This window comes from Anas platyrhynchos, chromosome 12 (genome assembly GCF_047663525.1).
Source record: "Anas platyrhynchos isolate ZD024472 breed Pekin duck chromosome 12, IASCAAS_PekinDuck_T2T, whole genome shotgun sequence".
In the NCBI taxonomy this organism is placed as follows: domain Eukaryota; kingdom Metazoa; phylum Chordata; class Aves; order Anseriformes; family Anatidae; genus Anas; species Anas platyrhynchos.
In genome coordinates this window covers 24,026,684-24,047,500 of record NC_092598.1, presented here as the reverse complement: position 1 = coordinate 24,047,500, position 20,817 = coordinate 24,026,684, and the positions used below count along the sequence as shown (strand labels likewise).

Below are 20,817 nucleotides of genomic sequence, written 5' to 3'. Positions count from 1 at the left end.
ATCCAATTTTTTCAAATACCACAGTACCCCCATGACATTTTGGCTGAATTACAAATAATACATTTGTATTTGTACTTTGGGGTGAAATACAATAATTTCTCTTAAACATTTTTAACTTATGATAGAAAGTAAGTTTAAGTAACTTGTCTAGAGGTGACCAAACATAAAGTAGTGATAGAATAAAACCCGTAAACCTGTTTCAGTTCCTTGCTCTGACCATTATAATGCCTCTTGAAAGAAGTAAAAGCTGCTCAGTAAAGAAAACAAAGCGAGCTCCCTACAGTACAGACAGCTCCCCACTTGCCCTAAGATTCTCCATGTAGTTATGTACAAACTACTATGTGTTGATCACAGAAGACAGCTTTGTGATCTTGGTTCTGTTCAAGGAGATGCATTGCTGCCCTTACCAATGTAGAGAGACATTACTTTGAGGTAAAGTACATGCATTCCAGATTTCCTGACACTTACTAAAGCTACTGAAGGGTCCAAATTCATGATCTTCATTCTATGTGGGGCTTCCTGGCAGTGGAAACTCTCATCGTCAACCGTGCCATTTTCTTCTGAATCTACAAAGCTTTGAGTGGTGTGAGGGTCCAGATAGATCAGCTCATTGCCTGGATGGGTAAAAGCCGTATGTTAAAAATAAGCAAGTGACATTAATAAGCACTTGGTCCAGAACTGTAAAATAGAAATTAGATTGCCATCGCAGTCAGTATAATCTAGACTTTCCAGCTAGGGATTCTTTAAGAGAATCGGAAGGTTTAGCCACAACGTTTCCCACAGGGTATTTAGTATAACTTCCTATTGGTGACCTATTACTGTAATTTTTTGGTTGGTTATGTTCTATCTTTGTCACATACTTTTATTTTTCCATGTGAGATCCAGTACTTTTTTTTTTTTTTTTTAAAATCTCAAGTGTTGTAAACACTAACATTTGACAGATTAAAAGGTACAGGATGTTCACAGATGCAATCTGTAATCCCATTAGGCATTCATTCAGAAATTGGAACAAAAAAGCCTAACTAAAACAGGTTAGGTTTTACAAAAGGACAAAATAGGGTTGCAAAATTTTGGCCCAAAGTGGGGTGAAATCTGAAGGAATGCATTTTAAATTAATTAGAGCAATACTTAATAACAGAAGGTATGCAAAAGGTGAAAAAGATACTGCCATCAGAAACAGTTTTGAAATACAAGAAAATAAAAGTGACATTTGACCAATACACTTGTCAAATGCTATCAGCTATTCTTAGTATGCTGCTCTTGTTGATGTCATCACTTATTTTTACACCTAGCTTTGCTGTTAACTTTCTGCTCCTGTTAAGGATCATCTCATACTGTTTCTAAACTCTTTTAGATATGCTTCTTCATTTATTTTATTCTATTCTCATCTTTCTTTACTTCTAGAGGTTCACGCTTAGACTCCTTACTATTTCCCCTTCAAAAAATGTTCTCTTTTGATCATCTGCACATTTGGAATAAGTTTCTTTTTTCCTTACCTAAAAATCCTATGAAATAATAGGCATTATTTGGTTTCCCTCCTAATGCTCCCAAAGACTGTGGCATCTTAAAGCATTCCTAGGAGTTCAAAAGGAGTAAAGGAAATTGTAATTCATTTCTTTACTGACATCACAGATACCCAAACTTATTTGACAGTAACGAGCAATGAATTGAAAGAAAACCTTACTTTAAATGCATCAATATATATGGGATTTATGTGATTTATCCCTAGTCGTAGAGGTATAACAAGCAAGAGGGCTTTCCAGCCTGTGCAGAGTCCTCCTGCGTTCTTGCTTCGGCCAAGAGCACTTCTGTGCAAATGTGCACTGCTGTGGGACGCGCTGCTGCTCTGAGGAGGGGACCAGCACATTTTTTCTGCGGGAATAAAACTGGAAATCAGTCAACGCACAGAGGAACACAAAGCAGATCTTCCTCTCAGTAGTGAATTAAGCTAGTTTGCCAGGGATCTTTATAGGGCACCCAAGACAAAACGAGCCGGGCATGGCAATTACAGCTATTTAGTAGAAGTAATTCTAGCAGACAGTATGTGCTGGCACGTCCAAGTGAGACGTTAGATAAATGATTGGGGGATGACAATTTAAGACTGCAGTGGCATGTACTATTAATGTTATTAATACTGTCAAGCTTTGCCTATAAAACGACAGAGAAATGAAATGGCAGAAATGAGGACAGTAGAAATTCTTCAAGGAGCTCTTCACATCCAGTGATGTGAGCACGGAGTTGGCATCAGGGATCAAAAAAGCACAACTGAGTTTGTATGTCCTTCTTCCCTCTTCTTACCCTTGCAAGACAAAGCCATGGCCCCCCAAGTATTTGTTCATGTTTAGATACATGCTGGCAAATGGAGTCAAATCAGAAACTGTTACCAGAAAACTGATGAGGTGTCACTTACTGATGTCGTCAATGACCACCGTATTGCCCATAGATACATAAACTGCTAATGAATTCCATTCATCAAATAAAGCAAGCTTCCTAGAAAACATTAAGGTACTAATTAATATAAACTAGTTGGATCAAAAGGGTAGCTTTACACTCAGAACCCTTTATTTTTTTTTTTTTCTTAAGAAAAAACATCCTTTCTGCATTTTTTAAAGTCTCCATGTAAGAAAAAGAAAACTTTAAACATTAAATGTTTAATATCTTTAGAAAAATAGGTACTGAGTGGTACCAGGAAAAACATATGCGCTGCACCATGTGCAAACTGTTTTGTCTTACTGCTAAGTGCAGTGACAGTAACAGTCCAACTACATCAAGTTTATTACTTTTTATTGCACTCGACAGTCTCTGCAATGGGTTCTTGCCCAATTGTGTCTTTTCTCATCTGGAAAAGAAAAAAATTCCTATGCCAGTTTTGCAGATTACTTTTTGCTTAAGAAATTCCACTGAATTCAGTGGAATTACTTCTGCCTGAGCCTGCGTGCACAGCAGAAATGGGGCGTTAAAAGCTAAATCAGCTAAGGGTTTGGGGCACCAAAACTTCAGTGGGAGACAGCAGCACACAGTTTTATGTCCACTTCTGCAAAATCCAAACCTTTGGGGAAGGGAGCTACACTCTTAAGCTGCACTGGCAGAATTAGCTGTTTCAAATAAGCCAGAAAGAAATGGGGGTGAGTGTTTCACCATGAAAAACTTGGCCATGAAAGATCTGGAGTCCAGGGCATGCTTCAGCTCCCCTCCCTCTTCAGATCATGTGCCTGTTCCAGGGTGTCAAAGACTTGCTGCTGAGCTCGCAGGACCTGTAGCCTAGCCCCTGCCTGAGGTAAGACACCTCCACGTACCCCTGGAGAACTGAGCAGCCTCAGTTCCTTTCAGTGTGGCTCCCAGACTATGAGGAGCTGCCCATCTTTATCCAGTAGCCTTGCTGGCAGAACTGCTGCTCAGAAAGGGAGGAATTGCAGCTCATTTCCCTCCTCAGCCGAGATGGCTTCTCTCTGATGTTTCACACCACCACTCCGACCTACACGGTGGCACTCTCGACCTGCCAGAGCTGTGCCACTGTGCAGAAAGGAATATACATCTGTGGTGTGACTGGTGAGGGCATGCAGACGGCATAGCAGGAGACTTTCCTGCAGTTTCTTCTCCTCAGGCTCTTCCTTTATTAAAATTTAGAGGTCACCCATTCCCAACTCAGTACCTGCACACCGAGCTGTGGCATGACATTCCATGCTGCACTTGTAAAGAGATGGCAAGTACATTCCTGACTGTGGGACAGGGGGAGATGCAGCCTTCAAAACTCTGCCTGGGCCTTGTCTTGGCTGCCCCAGGGGAGTACGTTCTGAATGAGACTGGTATGATCTCACTTACTTTAGTACTTGAGCAACTGTATTTGGTCCAAACCATTCTCCAATTGACTTCCCCTCTCCAACACCCACCTGTGCTGTTTTCATAGTGAAAAAAAGACACACGTACACAAAATCAAAGAAAAATGAGACCATAAAGAATGTGGGAACAATATACAGTAAATACCGTGACTGTCAAACATTCTAGAGTAACTGCAATCTGTATTTAGCAATAACAATTATTTTCTCAATCTATGCTCTTTTCAAAACTTAGGGAGTGCCAGTTTCTTTAATAAACAAAAGGCTTCTAAACTACAATGAGAATTACAAGTTAACAAATGTTAGTGCCCTTTATTACAAATTACAGCAATAAGCTACAAGACTGCCTATTCTAACATTACTGACTCTGGTACCCAAGGCTTACAGAGTTTATCAAGAGCTAGATTCTAGTACATGGCTTTATTTAGGTCTCAGGGAATGTTTCTGTACTACTAGTCTTTGCGCCCATCTGCATACCTTTTTATTTTTATATAAGCATACACATTGTCTTCACATCCACTTTTTAAAATTATGAATTAACATACTGCAAATTAGTGATTCAACACAGTAGAAATTCCAGTGGAAAAAACCTGAAAGTTTATGTTTGTTCTTACCCATCTGGTGGATTGACTAACAGCAAGCCTTCCTGTCGAGAAAGCATCGTAGGATTCTGTGATATTCTTCTGGTTGTTTTTTGTGTTTTTCCCATTGCCAATCTGAAAGGAAAAATTGATATAGAATAAAAAATGGTGACGTTTTCATTACACTGATCAAATGTCTAGACAGCAGAAAGCTTTATAATGAGATGTTAAAAGACATTTCAATTCATCTCGAATATTTACATTTTGTGTAGAGCTCCTAGAATTCCAAGCTTGTTATTTATCATCAAGCTGCCCTTTATCATCATAGGCTAGATTGTAAAAACAGGGAAAATAAAACAAAACAAAAACATCAACTGCAAACATATTCTGACGGATCATGCTGTGTGTTGATAGCCATTCCAGTATCTATGAGCTTCCAAGATTATTTAAAAGTACAGGCTGTGTTTAGACCTTGTTGGATTTCTAAGCACCCATTAAATAACAACATAAGATCCATACAGAAAGTCCAAACACTCCACTGGCAGCATCCTGGGATGTGACATGCATGCTTAAGAGCTTGCACCAGGGGGGTTTGGACCTCGTGCTGCTGACAAGCGAGTAGTGAAGAGAAGGGTAAGAGCACTGTCCCACGGTGGCAGGTTTTCCCTTGGCCTCAACTTGGGTGTTACACTTGGGTGAGGTTTATAAAATAATGGCGACAGGATTCCCCATTTGTTCTCCTTCTATGCCTATTTCTCTGCTTCAGGCTGGGATGATTTCACCCAGCTGAATATGAATTGATTCATTAGGAACTGTTACCAGGGCATCAAAGAAAGTCTCACTAATAAATTCAGGGTTTGTGCTTTTAATGGAGTACTTACGAAGAAGCGTCTGCAGACAATACCAAAGTTCCCTCAGGACCAGCACTCACCTCTCCCTAAGTGTCTGCAGATCAGTGCTTGGGCCAGCATCATCTGCCCGCATCGCAGCATACATCCCCAGCCAGCGTCCGACGAAGGACCCGTGCCTCCTGTTAGGAAAGTTCAGCACAATCAGTGCAGGCTTTCAACTGGGTGCAGCACCACAGAGGACATTTCAGAGTGCTAGAAAACAGATAGGGCTGCTGAAGCCTCCATGAACTGTCCTACAGATAAAAGGCACAGAGCAAGACTTTGGTTCCATGCTGTTGGTCTAATTCTAATCTCTGCATTGCACAAATAAACACAATTCATTTATTCCTTGTGGAGCTGACTTACTCTTTTCATTCTTCAAGCAGCATTCACAAACCATTTACTGCATGCTATACAACATGATCACCTGTTTACATACAGACATAAATAAACACCGATTTTAATAATCTTCATGTTTGCATAAACAGTTAAAATGATGCTCAAAATGCGCTAATACTCTAGAAATGTTTTCCCAGCCTACGATGCCATCACTTATCTTGCTATTTCATTTAGAACAATGCAGCAAATCTGCAGTATACTCACCAATAGGCGAAAACTTTCTTCTATACGTAAACCACACGTTAAACCACAGTAAACCACACGTGAACACACCTTGGCTTATTGTCTGACTTTGGCTTATGGTGCGTCTGTTGCTGTGTCCAGCACAGTGCAGCCCCTAAATTGCTACCAAAAGCTTGCCACAAACCTCAATCCCCCTCTTAAAAGAGACCCTCTTGTTTGTTGCCCTTCTTTCGACACTCTCTAACAGGTTTATGTCTTCATACATATATATACAACAAAACATCAAAGAGCTCAGCAAGGTCCACCAAGGAAAGGAAGCAATGCAGGAGAAAGAAGACAGGACAACAGGGAGAATGGGCAGCATAAGGGAGGAGGCAGCCAGTGGCCTTAAAAACAAAGCCTAAAAAATAACTTCCACTAGTGGGACATAGTGAATTGGAGCTCTGGGGTCTGCATCTAGAGATGTCTTTTCTATTTATCGTCTTGTTGCGGAGATGGGTCCTCTGGCTTTGGTTGTGTTTTTTCATGTTGGGCAATTATCTCCCAAGAAGAACCCCCTGTTGGACAGAAAGGTAGAGGTGTGCTCCAGAAACACAGTGATGGCAAGGAGTCCTCCACTTCATTCTGGCATTTTTTTCCAGCTGGAAGCATTCCCAGTTGTCAACGGAATTGGTTTTGAGGAGTAGGAAAGACAGCATTGCTGGATTTCTGCTTTCTCCTCCATCCTATCAGACCACATCGTGAGAGTTGTCTTTGTTTGATGTTCTTATGTCGCGTTCTGTTATTCTATATTTTTTTCTCTCTGATGTGATTTTATGTTCTTCTGTTACATTATGTTCGTATGTTCACAACAGGACTCCTTGCCAACACCGCCTCACAGACACCTGGGCCAAAGAGCAGGGCCTTGAGCGGCTAGCTCACCATGACAGAGCTCATTTCCTTCCCAGTAGCTGCCAGGTGCCCTCTGGGGGCATTTCGGGGCTACAGCATGGGAAGACTTCCTTGGGGTGGGAAGCCATTGGGCTAGGAAATGGGCAATGTTCCCTAGGAAGGAAATCCCTGGGAAGCAAAAGCCTTGGGATGGGAAGTCTTGAATGGGGTGGGTACCATTCCCTGGGGAAGAAAGTGCTTGGAGAAGTCCTCCAAGAGAGGGGAATTCTTTGGGACAAGGTCTCTTTGGCTGAAGAAACGCTCTGTGTTGATAGGGCAGATTTCGTCTGGGTTGCTGGGAATGTGCCATGCGGTGAAATGGCAAGGACGGGCACTGCCGCTGAGGCCGAGAAGCTGGTCGTGGGCTGGGCAAGCCTTGGGCCGGGCAAGTGGTGGTGTGGAAGCGTCCTGGGCATGGCAAGTGCTGCGTGGGAGGGAAAGCCTGCTGGGGATGGCCAAGTCTTGCGCTGGGCAGCCTGCTTGGCTCCAAAGCCTGCAGTCCTCCCCAAGATGTTGGCGAGGGGCTGGTCAGCCGTTGGGACGGAACCCCTGTTGCCCGCGTTCCCCAAGCGACCGCCAGCACCCAGACGGCGACGCCCGATGGTGAGTTTGGGGCTGGCACAGCCGGCCGCTTGTGGCCCCACACCCAGGGGCCATGGCAAAGCTGGCAGTGGGGGATGCTTGGGGGATTGCATTGGCTTGCTTTTTCCTCAGCGGCGACACTTGCAGAGGTGCCTGAGGAGCCCCTGGAGCTGCTGGAGCTGGGCCCCGATGCCTTCGCCGAGGCCTTTCCCCAGCTGGCAGGGGACAGCCAGCAGCTGCAGCACCTGCAGGACCAGCTCCCGGCCGACCTGGACAGCTCCGGCTTGGAGGAGCTGCTCAGCTGCCTCGATGCCGTGGAGCCCCACGACGCCTTCGCCGCTGTCCCCAGCAGTCCTGTCCTCAAGCGCTTCCTCTCGCAGCTGCCCGACCTCTGCGAGGACATCGAGGAGCCCAGCACACAGGGACTGGCAGCCACCAGAGCGCTGGGTGAGGTCCCCTCAAGCCCTGGGCTGCACCCCGACAAGGTGCAGGCTGGGCGGGCGCTGCAGCCCCCTGCAGCTGCTGTGCCGCCACTCAGCTCCCCCCTCAAGCCTGCAGCCCGGCCCCAGCTCAGGAGAGCCCTGCCCAAAAGGCCCCCCCAGCAGGAATTCATCCCTGCCTGCAGGAGAACCCTGCCCCAGCCTCCCTTGGCTCCCCTCAAGAGGCGCCCCGACCCTGACTGCCTCCCTGCCCACAAGAGACCCCTGCCCCAGCCTCCCCAGGCTCCCGTCCAGAGCCCCCCCGACCCTGACTTCCTCACTGCCCTCAAGAGAGCCCTGCCCAAGCCTCGCCTGAGTCCCCTCCAGAGCCCCTCTGACCCTGCCCGCAGGAGACCCATGCCCAAGCCTCTCCCCAAAAGGCCCCCCCAGCAGGAATTCATCCCTGCCCGCAAGAGAACCCTGCCCCAGCCTCCCTTGGCTCCCCTCAAGAGGCCTCAACTTCTCCCAGCCCTCAGGAGAGCCCTGCCCAGTCCCCCTTGCAGTCCGGCGCAGCCCCGCGGGGGACTACGTGCCCTGTGTGGGGCCCTGGGCGGGCGGCGACGCAGCGCCCACACCGCTGGAGGAGCAGGAGTTGTCGGTGCCCATCACGCCGCAGCAGCGTCCCGAGCGGGAGCGCCTCAAGAAGCTGGCCCAAGAGGAGCGGCAGCGGGCGGCCCACCACATGAAGATCGGCCCCGGGCAATTCTTCGAGCAGCGGCAGAAGGACCACGCCAGTGCCTACTCTTACGGCTACCCGTGACCGACCTCGGGCTTCTCCTCGACGGCCCCCGCAGCACCATCATCAGATCAGGGGATCAGAACTGGGAGGTTATTGGGATAGGAAATGATCAGTGGGATGGGAAGTGATGATGGGGATAGGAACACATTGGGATGGGAAAAATGGGTTTTATTTGTATTAAATTTGCATTTTTAAATTTTATATAATTTCCTGGGTTTTATTATTTATTTAATTAAATCCACTTGATTGACTGTGTTGTACGGTATGGCATTGTTTCATTATTATAAAATGATAAGTATTTAATATTATTAATTAAACAATATTTCTATATTTTATACGCGTAAGGGGGTGTCTAGAGGCAGGAGACCTTTTCTCCATGAACACCAGCGACAGGACCCACGGGAACGGGGTTAAGGCAGGAGACCTTTTCTCCATGAACACCAGCGACAGGACCCACGGCAACGGGGTTAAGCTGAGGCAGGGGAAATTTAGGCTTGACATAAGGAGGGGGTTCTTCACAGAGAGGGTGGTTGCACACTGGAACGGGCTCCCCAGGTGAGTGGTCACTGCACCGAGCCTGTCTGAATTTAAGAAGAGATTGGACTGTGCACTTAGTCACATGCTCTGAACTTTTGGGTAGACCTGTGCGGTGTCAAGAGTTGGACTTGATGATCCTTAAGGGTCCCTTCCAACTCAGGATATTCTATGCTTCTATGATTCTATGATACATTATAAATTATCAATATTCTCATTTCTTATTTTGTTTGGTTTTATTCCTTTTGTACCCTATTAAAGTCTCTTTACCACAGTGCACTGGTTTGTTCTTATACTTTTTCTTATACTGTGGAGCCCAAAACTGCACTCAGTACTCAGTACATGGAATACCAAGAGAGACTGCCTGGCATTTTCTCTTCTCTGCAGAAGCTCTGTTGCTAACACTGTCCAGAAATCACCACTGTCACAGACAGTAGTAGCATTCCCTCCTCCCACAGTTGGTTCTTCCCCCCCAAGACTTAGACACCATCCAGAAAAATAAGAAGAATAATACTAATAAAGAAAATAAAATAAAATAAAATAAAATAAAATAAAATAAAATAAAATAAAATAAAATAAAATAAAATAAAATAAAATAAAATAATAAAATAAAATAAAATAAAATAAAATAAAGTAAAGTAAAGTAAAGTAAAATAAAATTAATTAAAATAGTCAAAAGCCGTCAGGAAGGCAGTGGTGCAGACTGTGGAGAGCCTGGGTTCAAATCCTTCTTCTGTGAGGCTCTGAACCTATATCCCACCACAATCTCTCTGCTAATGTATGGCAGGGAAAGGAGGAAGAAAGAACATATCTCCTGCACTTTCCATTTATTGTTGACTGACAATTCTGTAGAGTTATAAAGCCTCAATCAGTGAGATACAGGGTTCTTCTCACATTGTCTCACTGTGCCCTAAGCGGAACAGCTCTCATTTAGTAGATGCTTCACCACAAAATCATGAGTCATCTGCAGTTTTGAACTTTTCTGGGATCAAGTCCCTTCAGATGGTTGAGGAATCTGCTCCAGCACCTATGTAAACTGGTGCTCTACTAAGCTAGTGAGTGAACAAGAGAGAAATCCTCTGCTAGATGACTTGACAAATTGGGTCTGAAAATAGTGTTGAGGCAGAATAGTCCACGATTTTTGCCTTGGGTGCACAGAGGGATTGGGTGTTGTAGACTTCTTTTATTCTTCATTAAGATAAACATTTTCAAAAATGTGCTTGTTCAACCTTGCTCCCACTGTGTGCATGGGAGGGAGATAACTGAAAGTGGGGAGCGTTGCTTGGATCCTGCAAGTGGCTGAGGTCCAGTGGGGTTGGAGGCTTTCTTCCTCCTTTTGGAAATGCAAAGCAACCCTGCACCTCCCCTGCACTTGCAGGAGGATCGTGACAGCCCAAAGCACAGCGGCTTTGTAATTGCTGCATACACTTCGATCGGATTTACGTGGCAAGGGTTTGGTAGCAGGGGCCTGCAGGGATGGCGTCTGTGAGAACAGTCCAGACAACAGCCAGCTCCAGATAGCTCCAAAAGGGCCCCGGCGCTTGCCAGAGCTGAGCCAATAAGCGATGTTGTTTGCACCTCTGGGAGAGCAGATGTAAGCAGGGGGAAATACTGCTGCACAACAGAAGCTGGAAGAGCAAGGAGTGAGAAGCAGCCCTGCACCCCCAAGGTGAGTGCAGCAGGAGGCAGGAGGTGCTCCAGGCTCACAGCAGCAGTTCCCCTGCGGGCTGTGCAGGGAGAGGCCCCTGGTGGAGCAGGCTGTCCCCCTGCACCCATGGGTCCCACATGGAGCAGATCTCCACGCTGCTGCCCCCCTGTGGGTGGAGGAGCCCCCGGTGGAGCAGGTGGCTGTGGCAAGGAGGAGGCTGCGGCCTGTGGAGAGCCCCCGCAGGAGCAGGCCCCGGGCCGGAGTTGCAGCCATGGAGAGGAGCCCACGGGGAGCAGGGGCAGAGAGGGACCTTGGAGGAGGGAACTGTATCCTCTTTTTTCATCGGTGCTGAGATTGAGGATCAGGATTTTGTGGTAGGAATTTGTTTAGATGAACCAATTTACATATGGGCTTTGTATGTTTGTTTCACCTTGTCTTGCAGGACCATCTTGGCTGGGTCTGCAGTGTTGTGCAAAAGTGAAGTTTTTCACAATAAAGAGCAGCTTTTTTTTCGGGGAAAAGGCTGAGGTGGCCTTCATCAGAGTCTTGTGACCTGAAAATGCAGAAAATGGGTGCATGGCTGGCTGGATGGGTGGGTGGGAGTTGGGAATTCAGCCTTGGGATCAGAACTGGGACGTTGTTGGGATAGGAAATGATCAGTGGGATGGGAAGTGATGATGGGGATAGGAACTCATTGGGATGGGAAAAATGGGTTTTATTTTTATTGCATTCAATCCACTTTATTGACTGTTTTGTACAGTATGGCATTGTTTTATTACTATAAAATTATAATGATTATTATTTAATCTTATCATGTTTGCATCTGTTGTTGTGAAGCAATGTTAAGAACAGCAACAAAATAGTTCCCTACTTGCTAGCAGCATCCCTACGTTTGCTGGGGTCTGCTCTGTGCATTTTGAAGACCGTTCCATGCTATTCAGCCCCTTCAGGAGGAAATGGATGGTTCTAGGAAAATGCGTCTTGACCTGATGCAAAGCTGTGACTCAGCACCCTGCAGCCCCCGCAACCCCTGGCATTTTACCTGCAGCCCCTCCAACAACTCTGATGTTCCCTGCATCGACTTCAACCACTGCGCTGGGACCTGAGGCCCCTCAAAGCCTTGTCACTCGCCTTGCAGCCCCTCGAGCCCCTGGCATGTTCCCTGCAGCCCCTCCAAGCCTGGCACAGGCCCTAAGAGCTGGCTCCGGGGACTACCCCGGTGCTGTCTCAGGCGCCAATACACACAAGGGGAAGGAATGCATGCAGAAGTCATCTCGTTTTGGAAGGGCAGAAAGTCCTCCCAAGAAGGGGAAGGAGCAAGAGGAAGGCAAGGCAGCCTACCCCAAGGTAGGGCCATCCCAGGGAACAGGAGGCTGTTGGAAAGGAGAGCAGAGAGAAAAGCAGCAGCAAGCAGGTGATCCCCATCCCTGGGTGAGCTGCGAGCCATGGGACAAGATTGCAGCTGTCCTCCAGGCGAGCACATTGTCAGCTGGCTGCTGCGCTGCTGGGATAGCAGCTGCGGGAGCCTGGCAGCAGAGGGCAGGGAAGCCAAGCAGCTGGGATCCTTCTCTGGGGAAGGGGGCACTGAGAAAGCGCTTGCAAACGGGGCACAAGCCCTCAGCCTCTGGAGGCGGCGCCTGGCAGGCGTGAAGGAAAGGGATCCCTTCAAGGAAGATGCTGTGGGCTTGCTGAGGCTCGAAGAACAGACGCTGCTGGCTGCTACCAGCGTGCTGCAGCAGCGGCAAGAGAGAGCAAACCGTGGTGGTTTTCCTCAGCTGGGCAGCTGAGCTCCAGCACAAGCGCTCTCTCCCTGCCCCTCCTCCAACGCCAAGGGGAGAAAAGAGGCTGGAAAGGGCTCAAGGGCTGCCAGAAGGACAGGGAGATCACTCCACAAGGAGCGTCACGGGCAAAGCAGGCTCAGCACAGCCTGTTCCAGTCCAGCCCGGGGCCTGCTCCTGCGGGGGCTCTCCACAGGCTGCGGTCTCCTCCAGGCCACAGCCACCTGCTCCACCGGGGGCTCCTCCACCCACAGGGGGGCTGCAGCGTGGAGATCTGCTCCACGGGGGACCCATGGGCTGCAGGGGGACAGCCTGCTCCACCAGGGGCCTCTCCCTGCACAGGCCGCAAGGGAACTGCTGCTGTGAGCCTGGAGCACCTCCTGCCTCCTGCTGCACGGCCCTTGGGGGCTGCACAGAGCTTTCCCACTCCTCCCTGAGCCAGACGCTGCTGGGCAGAAACTTTTGTTCCCTTTCTTAGATGCAAGATCCCTTCTTAAATTCAGTCCAGCCAAGTAGGAAAAGTAAATGTGGACAGCTGTACCTTGGCAAAGAAGATAGTAGGGGACAAGGAGGTTTAGCAGTCAAGATGGAAGGTGATGCCATGAGGCTTACAGGCTAGTAATGTTCTAGTGAAACCCAGCCTTCCTAAAGAAACCTGCCTGACTACTTCACGTGAATAACAGACTCTGTTCAGCTATTTCCTAACATAGAAAGGGTGCTGACTGCTTCTTCAGAGTAACATGGTAGTGATACTGCTGAAATAGTTGTGGTTCAGACGTAGATCTGATTTCTCCTAAGCACGCTGAATTCACAGCTGTTGATCCTCCAGAGGAGGCTTTGCAATTGAACACCTGGAGAATAGGTAAATTTCCCGCTGTTGTTCTCCTCTCCTCTTGTTTTGTTTTGTTTTTTTTTCCTAGTAGCATAGGCTTAAGACTCTGAAGAAACGGGCTGCTTTTTTTCATTTCCAACACTGGCTGTTCCTCCTGTAGAGATTATATCAAACAGTCTTGAAGTGCTTGATGACTTACCAGTCTGCAGATGTATTATCAAACCAAAAAAAAACCCGACTTGGTAGACTATTTTTTTCCCACTTTTGAATGACTACTAGGAAGAAGGTTGTTCCGGCATCAAGAAAGTCACGTGGAATGTAATAAAATTTACTGAACCAGTAAATAAAAATTATATTTTTCTATTAGTTCCATTGTTTCAACTCTTCTGACGCTTATGGATGGCATAGATAACAGAGGGGAGATCGTGGTAATCGGAGCTACCAACAGACTGGATTCTATAGATCCTGCTTTACGAAGACCAGGACGCTTTGGCAGAGAGTTCCTCTTCAACTTGCCAAATAAAGAGGTGAGAACTTAAATTGAATGTTAGTGCTACCATGGCAAAGTCCAACTTTATAGGAAAAAAAAATAATTGACAACTTGAACAAAAGAGTGATATGTGGAGACACTGCAAAGCTGTACCTGTTTGCTTAATTATTTAGTCCACTTGGGCGTTTTCATCATGAAGTTGTGTTTTTGGTCTCAATCCTTCACTTCTGAATGAATAGGGGACGTGTTTGCATTTGATTGTGCCCCGGATCGGTGGTAGTAGTTTGAGTCATAATTATTTTCTTCTTTATAGTAATTGTAGCAATTTGAAGCATTGTGCCAGAAGTGCTTTCTGTGCATTTACTGACTGAAAAGCAAATGTGATGAAGTAATGAGACTGTCACAATGAAAGCTTGCTAAGTTTTAGAGAAGATTTTTGGACAACAAAGAAATGTTTCTGGATAAATTTTTCATTACAGTATTTTCCTCTGGGTCATTAGGTCTCGTAGTTTGGAAACTTGTTATTGAAGCTATAAATGCCTTTTCTTTCATTGTAGGTTCCTAGAAAAAGTTCAGTATAACAAATAAGAAATATTCAATTTCCTGGTTGAAAATGCAGAGTGTATATTAAATAACTGTAAAATACTTGAAAGTTGAGCAAATAAGAAAAGTGTATTAATAGATGAGGGGTTTTGAGGAAGGACTGCTTGTTTGTTTGTTTGTTTGTTTGCTTTTTGGTTTGTTTGTTTCTTCTTGGTATTTTTAAGGAAAACTTGGGACAAGCTAAAACGCAATGATTTTGCTTCCAGGCTAGAAAAGAAATTTTCAAGATTCATACTCGTGACTGGACCCCTAAGCCACCGGACATGTTGCTTGATGAACTAGCTGAGAAATGCATTGGTAAGACTGAAACCAAAATGGATTCTTGCTTGTGAGCAAGTTGTAAAGAACCTTAGCTTGTACCAGGCAGTACCCAAGCTCTTGTGCCTTGCTGCACAACTAGTCAACGAGGCAGCTGGCACGCCTTCATAGCAATCAGAGTTAGATGCTTTCATCTATTTACTCTTTGTTGTCGTTCTTTCTGTTGTCTGAAAACGTTAAATGGTTCTGGGGCATCTTCCTCAAGAGTATAGTTTTTGATGAGGAGTCTGCTTCAGCTGCATAAGCGCAGGGTATCAGGCAGTGAGCAACATGAAACTTCCCTGCAGAGCGGTAGCACTTTGAATTCCCTGTTAACCTGTTTGGTTTTGGCATTACAAATTGTTTAAATGTTGCATGTTGTAAACCTGGGCCTTGACTTATGTAACGTTTGATTTTTGTTTGTTAGGATACTGTGGTGCAGATATCAAATCTTTATGTACTGAAGCTGCGCTGTGCTCTCTACGTCGATGCTATCCTCAGATTTATGCAAGTAGGGAGAAGTTGCTACTAGACGTTAATTCTATTAAAATAAAAGCAAAGGACTTTTTCATGGCTCTGAAGAAGGTTGTTCCGGCATCAAACAGGATCGTGGCTTCACCCGGACAAGCACTATCACCCATTTTCAAGCCACTTTTTAAAAGATCAGGAGCGAATATTTTACAAGTTGTGCAGAAGATCTTCCCGCATGCACAGCTCGCACTAAAGGAGGACCGACAGCAAGGTATAACCACAGCATCCACTTCTTTATAATTCTGCTAAAGCAAAAACTTGTGGTTTGTGCAATCAACTTAAACCTTTCAGACATAATGATGGTAGAATTTTATTATTTGCATGTGCATGTCTTTCTTTTGGGCATGTCTGGAAGATAACGCATAGGTTTTATTCTGGATTCGAAACTGAAATGCCAAATGGAAGCCCTGAATGACTCAATACACAGTAAAGGACGATGCGTTCTCTACTGAAGCATCCTGCTTCTGACGGCAGCTAAGATAATTAGCATTTGTAGAGGTTGACTTGAGGTTTGAAGTATAAGGCACCTATTTTTCTTTAAAAAATCAAAACTCAGATATTTGGAGGGGAAGCATTTCTAGGTCAATGTTTCTAATTCCTTTCTGAAGAATGTCGGGACCAGGATACAAGTATAACTGGTCTAAGCTAAATATTGTTTTAGCTATCATCATTTTTAACCAGTCTCCTAATTTAAATGTTTGTAGATCGTACTATACATGTGCACGTGAGATCAATTAGCACTGATATTTACTAGATGAATGGAATTCTGTGGCCATCACATCCTTAATCCCCGTGCTTTCATTGTGGGAACCTCCTCCAGAAAGAAATGGTCTTGTTTTTTTGTTTGTTTTTTTTTGTTTTTTTTTTTTTTTTGTTTTTGTTTGTTTGTTTGTTTGTTTGTTTTTTAGCTATTTAGCAACTGCGGAAATTGTTTGTAATCTCCTTTATTCTAAGGGGGAGAAAAAAATCACCAAGAGTAGCGTACCTTATACGTACACATCAGTGGGACTTAGTACAGCTTTGTAGGGCCTTGTGCCATCTCCTTAGATCTGTGGTGGGATGAACTCTAGGAAATAGCTTTCAGTGTGTGCTCTCAAATGAAGAAAGGGTTTTGGCACTGATTTAGAAGCTGTATTCATGTAAGAGAACGAGACAAAGGCTATTCAGAAAAGTTAACAAACCTCTTTTGTCTTTCAGACCATTTAAATCCTATTTTACAAGATGATACGTTCGACAGTGATGACGATGCATCCTTGGTTTCTGGAGATGAATTAAAAGAGGGAATGCCTGACGGACCAGAGAAAAAAACGCCTCTGTTTCAGCAGGTAAAGAAAGATAGATCCCTGTTATGTTTAGATTCTCAGGACTGCTGAGTCTTTGTAAACAGTTCCAGCTGTTAAAAGTGCGAGGGGTGGTAGACGAAGGGGTAACATCAAGTTTGTGTGTTGAAGGGGTGCTTGGTATTCACAAGGAGAAAGGGTGAAGGGACTAAAGTGGTAATGAAGTTGCTCTGAATGACCAAATTGAAAAGCCCAGGCTTGTCTTCCTAAGCCAAAGTGATCCGTAGACTACCAGAACACGTTGACTTAATCCATGGCATTCTTTGAAAGACTCAAGACCACATAAATGTCCTGTCTGTCCTTTTAGCTAAAAATACCCCAACTTTATGGGTTTGTGTTGCCACCTTTTGCCCTTCTGTTTTCCAGGATTCTTAAACCAATGGTGAATTATGTAGCAGAAAGAAAACTGAGAAATGGCTTGTTAAAACACCTTGAGAAAAATCTGAATGGTGTCTTTATTTGTTAAGCCACCAAGTTGTGTTAATCTTGTGGTATTTTAGTATGGAAGTCATGCAAGCCCACTGTTGGAAAGTTAGATCATGTTGTCACAGCTGGATCAGTTATTTTTCTCAGTTTCTATTGCTGTGCTGTCCAGAAGATTTTCTGTCCTCTAGAGCAAGGCTAAGTCTCTAGCATCTTTGATTTAAGCCAGCAAAGATACAGCCTGATTGTAGTGGGGAAACAAATGCTCCTCACAAATTTATTTCCTAGTAGTAAAGCAAGATTGCAGGGATATTAATTTGCAGTCTTGGTTCAGTAAAGAATAGGAAACACAAGGGAAGAAGATGAAACAATTGGAATGACTGAATAACTTAACTGGAAATCTTACGTGTATTTAATGTACCGCTACCATTTGGATTATTTGGGGATGGAAAAGTAAGTCTATAGGAAAATTACTTGGAACATCTGTGTGTGTCTATTCAGCACCTCATTTATAAACTTGTTTTCTTAACTCTTGTTCTAGGAGTGCTTTCTGCGAACCAACATCACGCCGGCCCCGTCTGCTAATAGTAGGAAAAGAAGGGTACGGCCAGGTTTCTTACGTGGCACCCGTGGTGTTGCACGCTTTGGAGAAGTTTCCCGTTCACACCCTGGACCTTTCTGTTCTGCTTACAAACGTTGCACCGCCAGAAGAGATCTGCAGACAGGTACCTTTTTTCTTTTTATTCTCATTGGATTCACTGACTGTATGTAAAGGATCAATCGAGTTGCAAGTAAGGTGAGCAAAATTCATTGGTAATGGAGGTGGCGTTGTTTTAATGTGCTGGGATGTTTGCTTCTGTCTGAAAATCCCCTTTTCTTTTAGACAAAACCACAAACAATCTGGATGTTGTACATGTCCACATTTTCCATACCCAATTTTACAGTGATGATGTTGCTAGCAGCTCAGGAAGCTGGGCGGTGTTGCTAATAAACATCTCTTTGTGGAAAGAAATGCTGCTCATCTCCCTGGGATCCAGAAAGTAGTTCTCATTGCCTCCGAAGACTGTGTGCTCCCAGTAGATGGCTCTGTATCAGACTGCATGTCGGCTACTTTTTGTAGCCTTCTTCTAAATTGTATTAGTAAGGCAACCAAGGTTTGGGGCTTCTGTTTATTTTGTTTTCACGCGGACATACACAACTTGTGCCGTTGCAGTATGTGCAATAAAAGCATTAACATTCACTAAACACTTCATTTGCACGCTGATGTGGTTTTAACTAGAAAAACTAAACAGATCTGGTGTTTTTACTTTTAGGCAGGAAATCCATTTTATTGTTTGGCATCACTACCTTTAAATATTTTTACCTTTAGTGGGAACATTTGAGAGCCATACATGTAAGGACAGACATGTTACACGACTGAATACTGATGTGTCCCATAAGAGGGACATTTCCTTTCTTTGTTATGCGATGATTGTGGCTGTGGCCATATAGCTACGGTGTCTAGCCACTGCCTGAATATATCCTTCCCATCTTCTGACTAGAGTTCTTCGAATACTGGTAATCTGAAAGGGTGCACAGAGAAATTCCTTATGTGAAAGGATGCTTGCCACTCTGTTCACATAGTTTCCTTTCATGGGGCAGTCAGGTGGCTATGTAGCTATGTATTAACAGGTTATTCTACGTGTTTTAGTTTTCTTACCCAAGCTTTCCTTTTCACTAGCTGATCCGAAATGCTCAGAAGACAGCACCAAGCATAATTTATGTCCCAGATATCCATTTATGGTGGGACAACGTTGGACCTGCCTTGAAACTTACTTTTCTAACTCTAACTCTTCCAGCATTTTCGCCTGTTTTGCTGCTTGCTACGTCTGATGTACGTCACTCAGATCTCCCAGAAGAGGTATTTGTCAATACTTTTCTTACTATTTCTTCAGTGTCTTGTAATTTATGAATGCTTTCAGCATCAAAATGCTGCGCTTTCTTAAATGCCTACTGTTATTACTCAGGCACCCTAACAAATCACTTAAAATTTGCTTAGAGAAAAAGAATACTGTGAAAGCATCTGCTTAAGGTTTTTTCTGAGTCAAGCAAGTGACTTTCACCCCCTTCTCATGCATGCAAATAATAAATTAATACAATAATTCTGGTGGCTACAAAGTGGTTCAGTCAAGAATATGCAGTGCTTGAAATGACAAGAAGATGTTTTTACTGAAGAGATTTCTTCTGACAGTCTGCCATTCCATGCTATGTTGGGTAAACTGCTAATAATGCAATTTAGTAGAGAATTGAAACACTTTGATTAAAAAAAAAAAAAAAAAATCAGTTTCTTTCTTCATATAGGCCAAAGCTTTCCAAGCTGGAAAGCTGAGTTCCAATTTCTGCTCAAGTAACTTTGGAATGGAATTCTAGTTGTATTCCTAAATAAACTGTAGTAAAAGTACATGCAGAACTTCATTGACTTCTGAGAGTTTACATTAAGGGAAGGTGCCCAAAACAGGAACACGCTGTTCTCATTCCGATTATTTTGTCTCAGTTACTGGGGGAAGAGAACAGGTCTTACCTAGATGTGTTTATTATCAACTGCTTTGAAAGTGCTTGAGTTCCCACAGAAGTTTTTGTACAGGTTCTAAATTCCTTCTAAAATAAGTAGTGAAATTCCTTACCTACCTTTTAATACTAGAAATTGAAAATGGAGGAAGATGTAGAGGTACTAGCTACTTCAGACACCTTTTGGTAGAGAAATAAAAACTCAGCAAAAAGCCCTCACTTGTCTGCTGAAGCCTTTCTCTTCCCTCTATAGCCATAAAGGTTCTAAGTAAAGGATGCAGCAGGGCCAGTAAATACAAAGGAAGCGATGTTGGATGTGGTGAAAGCCATTACTTTATCAGTGTAGCATACAATCCCTTCACCAAGATTTAATTCTACAGGTGATTCTTAAAGGTGATATTTGAATTTGCCATGCCAGCCTGTGAAAATGTAGCCATTTAAGGCCAGGAAGATAACTTTTTTCAGTTTGTGTTCTTCAGGTTATTATTCATTTTAAAAGGTACTCATCTTTTTGGAATAGAAGATGAGTTTTTGTGGCCTTAAATCTGAAATGTCTTTCCTCCTTCTGCTTTAGATCCAAAAATTATTTAATAAGGAATTTGGAGAAGTGTGCAATATTGAGTTGCCTGGTAGGGCAGAGAGAGCAGCTTTTTTTGAGGACCTAATTCTAAATCAAGTGGCTAAGCCTCCTGTAAAGAAAACAGGTGAGGAGGATATAAGAAGTACATCTAAAACTTTCCTATCGAAGTTACTAGCTCTTTGGGATTTGCTTTGGCGGTCATTTTCTGTCAGTAATTTTGTCATATGCTTGTATTTGAGTACTGTAAATTGGCTAATTTTTCCTGGTTAATTGAAGTTGATCGGACATTGGAAGTCCTGCCTGTAGCACCACCAGCTGAGCCTCAGAAGCCACAAGAGGAAGAAGTAGGGATGCTGGAGGAGGAAGAGGAGGATGCCTTGCGTGAACTTAGAATTTTCTTGAGGGACGTTACTCACAGACTTGCCACTGACAGACGTTTCAGGGAATTTGCAAAGCCCGTTGACCCACAGAAGGTAAACTAGTGCTGATCTGTGTGTGTCTGTAACTTCTCAGCGTTCGTATTTCTCAGCGTTTTGGGGAAGGTTCAACTTTGTTTTTAGGGCTGCACTATTAGGATTTTGCAAGAAGCAGAGGC

At 44.3% G+C, this 20,817-nt stretch overlaps 1 long non-coding RNA gene across 1 annotated transcript; it reads left to right on the top strand.

The window, feature by feature from the left end:
• The first annotated feature begins 18,508 nt into the window (after positions 1-18,508).
• LOC140003529 (uncharacterized) lies at positions 18,509-20,781 on the top strand. Its single transcript, XR_011812354.1, has 3 exons — positions 18,509-18,995; positions 20,217-20,346; positions 20,499-20,781. It is a non-coding gene; the product is annotated as an uncharacterized lncRNA (long non-coding RNA).
• The last annotated feature ends 36 nt before the right edge of the window (positions 20,782-20,817 follow it).